Here is a 13,521-nt window from a genome sequence, read left to right as displayed (position 1 = left end):
GATATCAAGTGTAATTAGAATTACAACCACCATAAACAATATTAAGCAAGGAACATAAGCTAAATGTTTTAATAAACATTCTATTTTATGAAGTCTAAATTTTGCATAGGAAATGGCTTGGCTAGATCATAAGAGGATGGTAACTATCACTATCTAATCTTCAACCCCATCGAAGGCCTGAGAAGTGAGATAATATTACTTGAGCAGGCAGAAAGTACAATCAAGTAGCTTCCAAAGTGAGCAATATATGACAGAGACAATTAGCTAACTGAGCAATCACCCAAAGTCTCATTTTGCAATGCTGAAGCAACCAATTTTGGCTAAGGCCTAGCATAACTGACAGACCATTTTCAAAAGTAGGAAAATTTTCAAAATCATCTTATCCTGTCTTGGCAAGATTTAACAGTCCTGCTTATCCATTTCTGGATATCACGTAACTTGTCAGTGGTTGAGGCATTGTCAGTTCCTTGCCCAAAGGCCACTTTTGCCAAAAAGAAAACAAGCTCCAAGTGGAGTGTCTTCAGTGCTCAACATTCTCCTGGGAATAGATTGGTGCAATCATGTCTCATATCAACAGAATCCTAAATTATTTAAATGTCATGTTCCACAGATCCTTGAAGTGGTTGAAGAATGCCTGTCTAGACAGAATACAATCTCTATGTATCTAAAGAACCTAATTGATCTGACTGTATGCACAACAAATATGAACAACTATTGACCTATAATAATTAATACCTGTGTAACTTAAAGACTAAAGTTTCATGTCCGAATATTGAATAATCTGTAAACAAATGTGTAACAAATTGATGAAGGTGGGTCTTGTATTTATCTGTTGCTTTCATTGGTTAATTAATAAAGAAAACTGCTTGGCCCTAATAGGACAGAAAATTAGGTAGGCGGAGTAGACAGAACAGAATTCTGGGAGAAAGAAGCTGAGTCAGTGAGTCACCATGATTCTCCCACTCCAGACAGACGCAGGTTAAGATCATTCCTGATAAGCCAGCTCATGGTGTTACACAGAATATTAGAAATGGGTTAGATCAATATGTAAGAGCTAGCCAATAAGAGGCTGGAACTAATGGGCCAAGCAGTGTTTAAAAGAATACAATTTCCGTGTAATTATTTTGGGTAAAGCTAGCTGGGGAGCGGCCCGCCGCTCCTTACAACAAATGAGGACAATGACCTCAAAATGTAAACAATCTATAAGTATCTTGATCAGAGGTAGGAGTAATAAATAATACAATATGAAAATATACTCTAAAAGTTATATCAATATAAAAAATGTCCTAAACTGAGGAAGAAACATGCATATATACAATCTGACAAAATAACTTTGCATAGGTGTACAAATGTAAACAAAAGTAACAGATATAATTCGAACTTGTATCAATATACAAAAACTATACCAATGTAAATTATTCATAAATAATAGCTCATGAGTATTCACTCTATTACCCACTATTACTATCCCCCCTTTTTTGAACAAACATAGTTTTTACCCTAACCCTCTATCTAATACAAGTAATAATCAACAACCTCTAAACAGTGTCCCAACCCTATGGACAAACTTTTTTCATCTTCTAGAATTGCTTTCTGCTGTCATGGGGGTGATGTTCTCTTAATGGGATCCTGAAAAATTAAAATGATGGCTAAGTTTCAAAATTACTATCTTGCATAGTTGCAAATAATTTCTGAGCAGTCAATAGATAGTTTTTTTCAAGGTTCTTATTTGAAGTTCATGAGAAAGTTCACCATTTCAGCAGCTGGTACCCCAAAAAGCGGTCTTATAGTAGCTCTGTCTGCATCACGATGTCATCTCAATTAGGTGGAGTTGTTGCTGTGGGGCCTCATCTTCTTCCTGGAAACTTCAAAGATTACTGAAGGAAAATGATCTGTAGGAAAATCTATGAAAACTTAAACATCATTTATATAAACATAATTCAACGAAGAGAATATGATATGGACAAAATAGGCATGGGGAAAGTAAATATTTTTCCTAAAGTCTTTCTTCTGTCCCATACCAGATGGCTCCCGATAGGAGACAGAAACTCTGAATGTTTCTTTTGACAACAAGCTTGGATTTAGAGCAGTACAGAGCCACTGGTCCAACTCCAAAACCAGCTGAATATATATATATATATATATATATATATATATATATGTATGTATTTATGTACATATGTGTGTGTGTGTTTGTAAGTTTGTAAATGTAAGTGTAACCCATACCTGGATTCATAAACCATATTCTGTTTTCTAGATGCTCTTAGTGGATAGTTAATTTTTCTTCTGTCAACATTCAAACATCTAAAGTTTTTTGAATTTTTGATAATGTGTATTTTCCTGTAAAGATAAGAGTAGAGCCCTCTCCTAATCCTTATGAGCTTTACTTACCACCTGTATGATTGTTACCACTGCCAATGAGCTGTCGTTTCTCTTTTTCAAGAAGTTTCTCCTTTTCAAATACGTGTCTATGGTGTGGTATACATATTTTAATTTACCAAATTCTGTAAAGCGGAACACATCCATCTGTCAGATCTCATTCTTCTGAGTACCCTTTAGGTTACTCCCTGTAGGCAATGGTGTTTTATTATAGGAAGAGCAAGTAGGACATTTCTTTATAATTTCCTTAGCTTGTTTCCATGTAATAGAAAACTCTTTCTTTAAACTTTTGCTATTGACATGATGTTTTTTAATGAAATTCAGAGGCTCACAACACATTTCCAATCAATAATTGATCAATTTCTGCATTACCTTGTGCTAGAGGACCTGGCAGGCCTGTATGGGATCGGATGTGTGTTATGTATATAGGACAAAACCTATTCCAGACTATGTCTTGCACCTGGATGAATAAAGAAGTCAATTCTGTATCATCTGGTATAAATTCAGCAGTTTCAATATGCAAGACAACTCTTTCTGCATATTGTAAATCAGTAACTATATTGAGAGGTTCTTTAAAATACCTTAATACCATAAGAATAGCATATAATTCTGCCTTCTGGACAGAATTATAAGGGCTTTGTTTCACCTTACTTAATTCTTCTGATTTGTAACCTGCCTTCCCTGATTTATTTGCACCAGTATAAAATGTAAGAGCTCCAGTTATTGGTGCATCATGTACAATTCAAGGAAGAATCCAAGAAGTTCTCTTTATAATAACTTTTGAGATAATTGCTATTAATTTCTCCCAAAATATTAGCACAAGCTCTTTGCCAGGGTTCATTTTTCTTCCCATAACTTTTTAATTTCATCAGCAGTAAAAGACACTCTATAATCTCTGCTGGGTCTATACCTGCTAATTAACAGTCTCAATTTACCTTTTATAATTAATTCAGAGACATTTCCACATAAGTTTTTAATTTTTTACTTGGTTTATGTGGTAAAAAGATCCATCATATGATGATATAGTCCCTCTGCATTAAAATTATCGTAGGAGAAATTCTCAAAGCCAATACAACTGAAATACAATGAAGATTAGGATTCACCCCATCCACATGAGACTCCTGTAATTTCTCCTCAACCATTGTCATTTCCTTTTCTGATTCAGCTGTTAATTCTCTGAGACTATTCAAGTCTTTATCACCATCTAAAATTTTGTTTAAATGAATTATTATATCAGGTGTCATCTCAACACCCAGTCATAGACTGGGAATGTCTCCTAATAATCTTTGAAAGTCATTAACAGTCCACAACTGGTTTCTCCTAATTTATGCCTTTTGTGTCTAATTTTCTGTAAGTCTATTCTGTAATCTAGGTAATTAACAGACTCTCCTCTTTGAATCGTTTCAGGAGCAATTTGTAAGCCCCATTTAGGCAAGACTTTCTTTACTTCTTAAACATCCTGTCTAAAGTATCTGTATTTGAATCAAATAACAAAATGTCATCCATGTAATGGTAGATTATAGACTTAGGAAATGGCTTACATATTATTTTCAATTGCTGGCTGACAAAGTATTGGCATAGGGTGGGGCTATTGAGCATTTCCTGTTGGAGGATGGTCCATTGATATTTCCTAGTAGGCTGAGAATTATTATAAGTAGGCATTATGAAGGCAAACTTTTCTCTGTCCTTTTCTTGTAAAGGTATAGTAAAGAAACAATCCTTTAAATCCTTGGACATAATTTTTACAGCATGCATATTACTTTCCTGGAGTGACATTCTATCAATCAATCTATCATACCCCTTTGATAGAGTCCAATTAATACATTCAATCATGCAAATTCTCTCAAATAATGTTTCAGCACCCACTGACGTTGATTGGGTTGTATGCGCCAAATCAGCTGTTTCCTTCTCCAGAGTTCTAAATCTTCCTTTAAATAAATTATTATCAGTCTGTACCATTTCCAAAAGTATCTCAGTTGACCGAGTTTTGTTAGTTAAATTGGTTGTATCCTTCTTCAGATTTCCAACCTCTCTCCTGAGAAATGTGGTTTTAGTCTGAAAAGATGGTACCATTCTATAAATGCCTCATTTGTACCCTATTGTCAAACCATATTTTTACAAAAAAATATTGAGGACAAGACTAATCCCCAGAATCAGAAATAGTGATGTAGAAGGGACATTATAGATAAGTCTTGTAAAACCTCACACATGGTGTAAGTAAAGAGGCTATTGAAACCTTAAAGGTTAGGTTGTCTGACATATTGCCCTTTTAAATTAGCAACTTATGATCTATATTTAGGATATTAAATCTTACCTGTGGTTTAATCAGCTGGATTGGGCTCAATAACCGTAACTTGCCAGTAGGTGTCTTGGGCCACCTACAAAACTAACCCAGCAGTCTGAAATCTGATTTGAGAGTGAAATGCTGAAAGATAAACCACAGACTGTGTGCTCTGCAAATGTCTCTAGAGCAGTGGATTAGGCAAATGCAAACAAATCATTAGAAAGAAGCAAATAGCTGGCTCAGACTAGGGAAACCCACATCTCACCCTAATGTCCATGGTGTGCCCTTGTGGGAGGCAAACAGTAAGGTGCATGGGGACTTGAAGCCAAAAGAGAAAATAAAAAAAAACTGCGGCTGATCTGTAGCAAGAAAAGCAGCTGCATAAGATTCTATATTGAACTGCTCTATCCACACACAGGCTGCGGCTGGCTGAGGGAGGGCTCATGCCAAACTGACTGCACTCTGAGCTGGCAGTGAGCAGTAGAGCTGGGGGATTCTAAAACCAAATGTTGGACACCAGATGAAGGTGTAAGTCATAAAATCCCACACCAGTTCAGAATTATGGATAATAAAAGGGTTATTTATTTAAGGGGAAAACTTAAAGATCACTGTCCTAGACAACAGCCCTCTGCACTGCCAGGAACAGAGTCTAGCAGCTGGAAGCAGGAGCAAGAAGTGAGAGAGAGAGAGAGAGAGAGAGAGAGAGAGAGAGAGAGAGAGAGAGCGCACATGGCGACTGCAGCAGCTTTTTAAAGCAAAAAAGACCACACCCAAGTAGGCTGATATCTTAAAGGCTGAAGGAGCAGATTGTGCTCCCACAACACTACTCCTCCTTCAAGGTCAGTTCCAAGTGTTGTTGAGGCAACTTCTGCCCTCTGCATTCATTTTGCCTGTTCATAATTCCTCATGAAGTAATTTATCATTAATTTGTATGAATGTGTATTTTTGTGTATGTGAATTGGTCTCCTTTTTGTAAGAAGTCGAAAAACTGACTAGAAAATACTCTATTTCTTTCTCAGGCATTGAATTCTGCTATTATTTAAGTTCATTTAGAAATTTTGTTTTATAAGCTTTATTGTGGTGAGATTGAAAACCCACAATCCCTGGGCAGTGGTAGCACATGCCTTTAATCCCAGCACCTGGGAAGCAGAGGTAGGCAGATCTCTGTGAGTTCGAGACCAACATGGTCTACAAGAGCTTGTTCCAGGACAGCTGGGGCTGTTACAGAGAAACACTGCCTCAAAAAGCCAAAAAAGAAAAAAAGAAAGAAAGGAAGGAAGAAAGAAAAAAAATCTCAAAATCATTTGGTAATTTGAATGAGATGACTGACTGCTCCCCTAACACCTCTAAATATACCTTTATAGGGTGCATTGCATTGCTTCTAGGGCTATTTTTATATATCTCAGCTCCAATAAGGGGCCATAAACTTCTTTAAGATAAAGGTCTTCCAAAATACAACATCCCTTCATGATAAAGGTCTTGAAGAGAGCAGCAATACAAGGACCATGCCTAAACATAATGAAGGCAATATACAGCAAGCCAACAGCCAACACCAAACTAAATGAAGAGAAATTCCCAGCAAGTCCATTGAAATCAGGAACAAGACAAGATTGTCCACTCTCTCCATATCTATTCAATATAGTTCTCAAGGTCCTAGATAGAGCAATAAGACACCAAAAGGAGATCAAGTGGATACAAATTGGAAAAGAAGAAGTCAAACTCTCACTGTTTGCTGATGATATGATAGTTTACATAAGTGATCCCAAAAATTATACCAAGGAACTTCTACAACTCATAAACACTTTCAGCAATGTATCAGGATACAAGATTAACTAAAAAATGTACCTCCTGTAAAAGGGCTAGGGAAGAAATCAGAGAATCAACACCCTTCAAAATAGTGACAAATAGCATAAAATATCTTGGAGTAACTCTAACCAAACAAGTGAAACACTTGTATGACAAGAACTTTAAATCTTTGAAGAAAGAAATTGAAGAAGACACCAGAAAGTGAAAAGATCTCTCATGCTCTTGGGTAGGCAGAGTTAACATAGTAAAAATGGCAATCTTACCAAAAGCAGTCTATAGATTCAATGCAATGCCCATCAAAATCCCAGCAAAATTCTTCAAAACCTCGAAAGAACAGTACTCAACTTCATATGGAGAAGTAAAAATCCCAAGATAGCCAAAACAATCCTGTACAATAAAAGAACTTCTGGAGGCATCACCATCCTTGCCTTTGAACTTTATTATGGAGCTACAGTACTGAAAACAGCATCATATTGGCATTAAAACAGACAGGAAGACCAATGGAACTGAATAGAAAACCCGGATATCAATTCATAGATCTTTGAACACCTGATTTTTGACAAGGAAGCAAAAATTATCAAATAAAAAAAACAAAGCATATTTAACAAGTGGTACTGGCGTAACTGGATATCAACATGTAGAAGAATGAAAATAGATCCATATCTGTCACCATGCACAAAACTCAAGTCCAAATAGATCAGAGCCAGCCACACTGAACCTTATAGAAGAGAAAGTGGGAAGTACACTTGAACGCATTGGCACAGGAGACCACTTCCTAAATATAACCCCAGCAGCACAGACACTGAAAGAAACAATTAATAAGTGGGACCTCCTGAAACTGAAAAGCTTCTGTAAAGCAAAGGACACAAAGACAAAACGACAGCCTACAGAATGGGAAAAGATCTTCACTAACCCCACATCAGACAGAGGTCTGATCTCCAAAATATATGAAGAACTCAAGAAACTGTACACCAAAAGAACACATAATTCTTCCTTAAGTTGTTTGCCATGGTGTCTGTGTGTGAGTGAGGAGAAACAGTAGCTGCTGTGCTCCCTGACAGAGGAGCCCTTTCTGTCTTGCTCATAGCTACTTCCTGTCTCACACTTGAAGATTATAGAGGGAGACAATAGCTTATCTAAAAGTTAACCTGTCATTTGTGTGACTTCCAGATGAATGGTGGCGTGACTAAACAGGAAGAAGCAAAGCACCTTGGTCATTTTTCCTCATCCCAACTTGGAAGGTCCAAATGTCTTTGACTCTAGGTTTGCTTTGTCTTCCTCTTAATTGATGCATATCTGAGGACCCACTTATTTGGGGATCAATCAGATAAAATCAAGCCAGAAAAATCATTTCAAACTTCTTGGACTTGTATATTGTGATCACAGAAGATTGTGCTAAAGATAATCTGAAGGGCAAAGGCTGGCCGCTTGTATTTCATAGGCTTAGTTTAAATATACTGTCCTGCAATAACATAGACATGTCTATTTCCTGAAGTATGTTCAAAGAAAGAAAAAGTCTGTGTCTTGCTTGGAGTGGTTTTATTTAAACATGAAAAAGAGTGTGTGTATGGGGGGGTATATAACACACACATATGTGAGCATGCATAACTTGCTCACTCTTTTCCCTTTATTTAATTATCATCCTAATTTGCAGCTCAGAAGATGCAAAAAGCATTCTGCAGGCTGCAGAGAACCTGGAACTCCATACTGGAGAATTTTCTTTCATCCTTTGCAGCAGCTGGAGGTAGGGGTCTATCTACTGGTCAGTGGCTCTACAGTATTGAGGTGACAAGAAGGACTGTGTAACAGGATGTGAATGGGAGCCAGATACTCAGTACAGCTCTGGGAGGTCAGTACTCTTGAAGGTTTGTCTTAACACCAGGGATGAGGACCCAGGGATACAGTTCACTCAGTGGTACTTGACACACAGATATGAGCTCCACTTTGGTCCTCAGAACTGACTTTAAAAGGCTTGGTATCCCACACTTGGAATCCCTGTTCTGGGGAGATAGGGAATAGATTGCTTCCTAGGGTTTTATTGCTACCTGAACTAACCTGGTTGGTGAGCTTCAGGCCAGTGAAAGGCTCTATTTAAAAATACAAGAGGATGGAATAGAAAATAACACTCAAGGTTGACCTCTGAACTCCACACATGTACATACACATATGTGTACATGCACTTGCACACAGATACACACACACACCATCATATGAGCATGACGTACACACACATACACACACTCAAGTAGACCAAGACTGAACTGAAAACATTTTCCCAGAGTTCCTCTGCACAGTTCTAGTGAGGGACTAGGTCTGGACTGGAATGAGGTTAGCTGGCTCTGGAGTCCAGCCTCTGCCCTCCATGTGAGCATACACCAGCTAAACTCTCATTTCCGGCAGGTACATAAGCCTATCTGAAGGACTCTCAGAATGCTGTCATTTCTGCTCTTCCATAGATTTCCCCATGTCTGTGTTGAGCCTAACAAAGACCTGTAGAGGCCATTGCACTGGCCCAGGGAGGCAGGTCTCAGGTGGTCTGCTTCTTTGGTAGTGGTGGGATAGGCTGAAGAGCCACACACTTGCCACAGTGCTGTTAGATATTGGACCAATGCTGCTACAAGGCAAACGTGATTATCTGGTGTAGGAAGTCCTACTGTACATGTGTTGCTTTGGTTAATGAATAAAGAAACTGTCTTGGCCTGTGATAGGGCAGAGTAGAGCTGGACGGGGTGGGAGGGACTAAATTAAATGCTGGGAGGAAGAAGGTGGAGTCAGGGAGAAGCCATTTAGCCCCATTGGGGACAGATGGAGGAAGCTGGAAGGAATTTTACAGCCACGTGGCGATACACAATTAATAGAAATGGGTTAACCAAGGATATAAGAGCTAGCTAGCAATATGCTTAAGTGATTGTCTGAGAGTGATTTAAATAATATAGTTTCTTTGTGATTATTTCAGGAGTCTGGGCAGTCGGGAAACGAGTCTCAGCACCCGGGAATGAAAAAGTGGCCTCCTCCAATAATTATGCTCCCAGCTTTAAAAACCAAGATGAAGGTAAGGCGAGTAAGATGCCTCATCTGTGATCTCTACTCTCCCAAGTTCCCCAGCTGATGTTCAGACTGAGTCCTTTCATTTGTTAGTTTCTTTTACAGAATAATAAGTGGAACCCCAGAGAGATGAAATAACTTATCCAATGCTGCACAGCTACCACAAGTAAATTCTGGCCCTCAGTATTTGTATTCTAGACCCCAAGGTCTGCACATATTACACTAAAGACATCTAGAAGGACCGCTTGATTTTCCTTCACTGTGTTTCTCTGGTGTAGTTTTCAGTAGATTTGCTTTCTAAAACGAGCTTATTTTATTTAGTCAGAAGGAGGTAAAGGGGGACAAGTGGATGTAGAGAGGGATAATAATGACCATATTTCTCTTCTTTCATCAGGAAGTATTGGGTGGCCAAACTGCCTCAGATTTCTTTGTGTGGCAGCTGGAAATCTATCTCTCTCTACTCCCCAGGGTATCCTCCTGCCTTCTACCCCCTTTCCTTCCCTCTTCCCTCCTCTCTACTTGCAGGGAGATGGTAAGAGGAGAGGATGGAACAACCCTTAAGATTGTCAGATAACCCCTTCCAACCCTTTCTTCTTCCTCCTAAGACTGTAGTGATCACTTCCAACTGTTTTATAGTACAGGAAGAACACAGAGTGTAAATTATGCCGTGAAACATTGATACAATTGAGTCCATCCTGCTTCTTAAAACAATGCACAGATCCATTTGACAAAAACAGCTAGGTTTATGTTGCAAAAAAAAAAAATCAAACTGCAGAGCAACAATCTTAGTTATGTAAAAATACATTCTTTGTATGTATATGTACACACATACCTATGCATGTGTGTTTCCATTTATGCTTATACTAGGGAATTTGGGATACATGCAGTAAGAGGTACTTGTCAGGGATAATAACACAGATGATAGCCATGATATTAAACCCTGAAACCACAAGGCAAAATGGAGACCAGACTGTCCTAAACGTGTTCTGGTTAGCGATCTTTGCTGTTACATAAGCTTTCTGTGTCTTAGGTCCTTGGTGCACCACTATCTTCTTCCTTCTTTACTCTTTGACTTACTTCCTGCTGCTTGTGTGCCCAGCCAGCAAACATGTACCCAGGATTACAGCACCTTCTGGGTTTATTTCAATTCTAAGAATCAGCATCTAACAACAATTAAGAGTTCTGTGCTGCCTTGAATGTAGTTGGGAGCCATGGATCATTTCCTAAGGCACGGTGAAATGTACTGTTACTTTTTAGGACAGTTTTTTGACAGAAGTGCTGAGAAATGACAAGGTCTATGAGTTGGTGTTTCTCATCGCCCCCTGCTCCTATGGAGATGGCGGCTTCTGCAAACAAGCCTAGGAGAGGCAGAGGGGGCTGCCCTTCCAAAGTGCCATTGCCTCCGAGGAGCAGGTCTGGTAGTGGTTTGTGTACAGTCAATTGTGCTTTTATCTTTCTTAATTCTGCCTCACCTGACCCCGCAACACACACACCATTGTCTTCCTTAGCCTAAATTAAACAGCCGTTTGACAATCTTTTGTGAAGTCCATGCTCATGACCACAGACTTATGGATGGGAAGCCACTGTGGAGCCTTGGACTAAATTACCATATTTCTTCATAGCTGGGTCTCCTCAGACATGAACCAGAACCATTAATGGCATCTGCCTTCCAGGCTGGCCCTGAGTGTCCACCAATACACTATGTTGATGTAGCAAATGAGCTGCCATTGGGTCCTCAGGCTGTTCTGATTGCCTTTGTCGTGAGGACAACAGGATGAATAGCCAAGGGTGAAACAGTCGAATATGGAACCTGCACAGTTCAATCAAGCAGATTGGCTCTGTCAGAACAGTCATGAGAGAATAATAGAGAAATATAAGTGTGTAAAGAAGAACTTAGGGAATGTTTTACAGAGAACACCGGCAAGAGAGGAAGCTACTTCCACTCTGGGGCCATGCTGAGACACTGAAGATGGGGTTTGATGAGGAGTGAGGGTTGGACTGTGGACCCTACCAGGGTGAAAAGATGGCTTATTTCTGGGTATCTCTTTTACAGCTGCTGTAGGGGTGTTGGAGGGAGTGAGCCACTTGTTGGTTCCTAGCTGCTCAGCCCCGAAATAATAACACAGAAACTATATTAATTTAAATCACTGCTTGACCCATTAGCTCTAGCTTCTTATTGGCTAACTCTTACATATCAATTTAACCCATCTCCATTAATCAGAGTAATTACCAGCTCAAAGGTTCCAGTATCTATCTCCAGTGGCTCCATGGCTTTTCTCTACTTCACCCTTCTTTTCCCCAGCATTTAGCCTAGTTTTCCATGCCTACCTAAGTTCTGCCTTGCTATAGGTCCAAAGAAGTTTCTTTATTCATTAATGGTACTCACAGCACACAGAGGGGAATCCCACATCACATTGCCTTTTCTGTTTAAAAGGAAGGTTTTTAATTTTAACATAGAAAATTACATAGGGGGAAGCATCTAGCACTGAGTAGGCACCTATGAAAGCAGACCAATACAATAAGGTAAATTCATGTAAAACACTAGACATTTTTTGATATATATATATATATATATATATATATATATATATATACACACACACATATACACACAGTTATTTGTTTTTGTCCGTGTTATTCAAGACAGGGTCTCTCAGTGAAATCCTGGCTATCCTGGAATGATAGCAGACCAGATTGATCTTGAACTCACAGAGATCCACCTACCTCTCACTTCTGAGAGCTAGGATGAAAGGCGTGGATCACCCAGTCAAAATCAGTTCTTCCCCATGGACTGTGTGGATGACAACATCCTATTATGATGTTAGAGCTTTCTGAATTCACAAAGATCCACTTTGGGCTTTAAAGGGGTTTGGCAGAGATTGTGGCTATGACCCTTTTCAGGATTCCAGGGCAGAATACAGAAACACAATATCCCAACTGTGGCTTCTTAGGGACTTTGCCTTTGATGCCCCAGCTGGATCCCATTCCCAGTGGTGTCCAGAAGAAGCCCTGACCCCCTAAGGCAGTGAATCATGGGGACATCTACAGGCCCAAACCCACATTCAGTAAAGTCACATTTACTATGAAGACTGCCTATGAAGTCTGCCTCCCAGAGACTCATATGGACATCAGGACCCTCCCTGTGCTGTTCTGGGCTCCCAGAAAGTCCTGCAAAAATCCTTTGTATTGTTTTCTCAGCTAGAAACCAATGAGGAAATGAAAAGGAATGCCAGTGCTTAATTCAATGTCTACCTGTCCACTATGGTGAACCCAGACTCTATGTGAGACATTTTCCCTCCCTTATTCTTTGAGAAAAGTAAGTTCCAGCATAGGCCAGCACAAAATAACTATAACAAACCAAATGCTCAGTCTGGTCGGAGAGTGCATGTTTCATGCAGGCAGTGACATTTGGTCTGTGAACTATCAAAATCCTGGCTATGCATTAAGATTTGCCTGTGCCAGTTATGGCTGACACCCGTAGCATTGGCGCAAGACCTTTGTAAGACACGGTGTAAGCTACAAGACTGGGAGCTATTCTAGCTGGGGGAGAAGACGTTGCTTTCCCTGAATTACATGACTAGAGGCTAGATTTGAAGTTTAAAGGGTCTAGGGAAATAGAAAAACACTTGTCAGGTCACCAGAGCTTTGCATTCTGGGGCTGAAGCCCATTTGCTTTGTTCTTGTTTGTTTATTCATGTGTGTGTACATTCACACGCGTGTGCACGCATGGGGTCATGTTCATGCCATGGCTTAAATATGTTTCTACAAGAACAACTTCAGGGAGTTAGTTCTGTCCTTTTATCATGAGAGTCCCAGGGTCCCAACTGGGTCATTAGACTTCATAGCAGGTACCAACGTGACCCACAGAGACACCTCTCTCTAGTCCCTGGTTTGTTTTTATAATGTATGTCTCAGTTGCTCTTTTTTTTTTTTATTCTTAATTTTTTTTTATTAAGAAAGAAAAAAAAATTTTCTGCCTCCTCCCAGCCTCCCACTCCTCCCACTCT

At 39.4% G+C, this 13,521-nt stretch overlaps 1 pseudogene; it reads left to right on the top strand.

The window, feature by feature from the left end:
* Positions 1 to 13,521, top strand: part of LOC102002569 — a 41,830-nt pseudogene that overhangs the window by 5,198 nt on the left and 23,111 nt on the right.

This window comes from Microtus ochrogaster, chromosome 8, assembly GCF_000317375.1.
Source record: "Microtus ochrogaster isolate Prairie Vole_2 chromosome 8, MicOch1.0, whole genome shotgun sequence".
NCBI lineage: Eukaryota > Metazoa > Chordata > Mammalia > Rodentia > Cricetidae > Microtus > Microtus ochrogaster.
The sequence above is the reverse complement of the archived record's forward strand: the minus strand, read 5'-3'. Positions and strand labels throughout refer to the sequence as shown.